The sequence below is a fragment of the Choloepus didactylus genome, chromosome 6 (assembly GCF_015220235.1).
Source record: "Choloepus didactylus isolate mChoDid1 chromosome 6, mChoDid1.pri, whole genome shotgun sequence".
Lineage (NCBI taxonomy): Eukaryota > Metazoa > Chordata > Mammalia > Pilosa > Megalonychidae > Choloepus > Choloepus didactylus.
Window position 1 is genome coordinate 23,558,452 of NC_051312.1, and position 2,041 is coordinate 23,560,492.

Consider the following 2,041-nt stretch of genomic DNA (forward strand, 5'->3'; position numbering starts at 1 on the left):
TTGGCCAAAAGGGATGCAAGAGGAGGGAGAAAGTCTTCTGTATAGTGTCAAAATAAAATGTTACAGTAAGGATAAGGAGGACTTGAGTACAGCATGTGAGGAGAATGGAGGAATAATGAATATGAGAAAATAAATAAAAATTGACCAACCATGAAGAAGTCTGGACAAATGCTAAAGACTGCACACTGCATATTTTCCCATATCTATTTTAAGGCTTAGAGTCAAATAGATTCCTATTTCATAAGGCCTAGGGGTGAAAATCTGAAATGATTTTCATACAAACTAGTTCCCTTTAGGAAAACATTGATGGCACCAAACTTTCCTCAAAGCATTCTTCATCTCCAGGTTTCTGAGGGTGTAAATCAAAGGATTGAACATGGGAGTAATGATGGTGTAGAAAACAGCAAATACTTTATCTTCTGGAAAATTTATGGGTGGTCTAATATAAACAAAGAAAACAGGCACAAAGAACAGGACCACAACTGTTATGTGAGAGCTGCAAGTGGAAAGTGCTTTGCTATGGCTTTATGTAGGGTAAGCTCTGATGGTGTGTAATATCAAAGAATAGGACATCATCAAAATCACAAAAGTCACCAAAGCAATTAGACCTGAATTCACAATTACCAAGAGACCAATTCTAAATGTGTCAGTGCAGGCCAGTTTCAGCAAAGGATACATGTCACAGAAGTAGTGATCTATCTCATTGGGACCACAGAAGGGTAAGAAGATGGTGAGAAGAAACTGACTGGTAGAGTGTACCAATCCCCAGTACAAGAAGCTATGATGATCATATTGCACCTCTACCTGCTCATGACGACAGTGTACTGCAGGGGCTTACAGTTGGCCACATAGTGGTTGTAGGCCATCCCCGTGAGGATAAAGATCTCCATGCTTCCAAAGAAATGTGTGGAAAAGAGCTGTGCTATGCAATTATTATATGAAATGTTCTTCCTTTCCGCTAGTACATCAGTCATTTGTTTGGGTGTCATTGTGAATGTGTAGCAAAGGTAGGAGAGTGAGAGGTAATTAAGGAAGAAATACATGGGCTGGTCAACTTGCTGACTGCATGAGATAGAAATCATTATGAACAAGTTTCCCATCCAAATAGTGATGTAACAAAATAAGAATAACACAAAACAGAATATTTCAATGTGCTTGTTTTGGCAAAGTCCCAAGAGAATAAACACAGTGACATTGTTTCTATTCTCCATGGTCCAATGAAGTAAAAATGTTTAACAGCTCCTGAAAAGACAAAATTAATAAATCAATGTTAGAAGTGATTATAGAGAATATTTTTGATAACAACCATATCATGAAACTATATTTAGTTGACATAATTCTAGTGCTTCAGTAAATGATAATCTAAAACTAAACAGAAGTGTGTTTTCTGATAAATGCCATGATGCCTTCCATAAATCTTTCAGAACTTCATGTTCAACCTTGACATTGATAGAAATGAATACATTCAAGCAGTAATTAAATTCATTTAACGGCTCAGTAGGTGGCAAACATTTCTCAATTCCAATGGAATAGACAACTAATTACTTGGGGAGGCTGTAGCTCTGAATGCTTTTGAACTCAAAATTTGTTAAAAATGCCAAGTGTAAGTCATAGAGTATTGTTTTTTTAAGATGCAAAAACAAACATTAAGTTTTAATGGTGGTCACTAGTGGGATATATAATAACTTAAAATGATTTTAGAACATAGTAGGAAATAAAATGGAAGATAAATATAATGATACTATGTATTTAGTAAGTGGAAGAAAAAAAGATGTCTGAAAGAGGCTAATACAATTGCCTTCCCTAATTTTTTGATTGCTTGTTTAACTTTTACTGATTTATGAGGTAAAATGCCCACATTTTGTAACAGAAATGAATTTATTTCTTTAGCCAGTACTATTAAAAGTTGAATCACATAATAAAACAGTACTTAAAATTCAAATAGAGAAGAACAAGTCTTTTTTACTTTATTGGTTTTGCCTTTGGCTCCTTGTATCATATTTTACAAGTAAATTTCCTCTCAATGTTTTGAACTGGAGTC

The 2,041-nt window shown here is 34.7% G+C and overlaps 1 pseudogene; it reads right to left on the reverse strand.

Moving 5' to 3' along the window:
* Nucleotides 1-282: 282 nt before the first annotated feature.
* LOC119536715 lies at nucleotides 283-1,211 on the reverse strand (annotated as a pseudogene).
* Nucleotides 1,212-2,041: the final 830 nt, after the last annotated feature.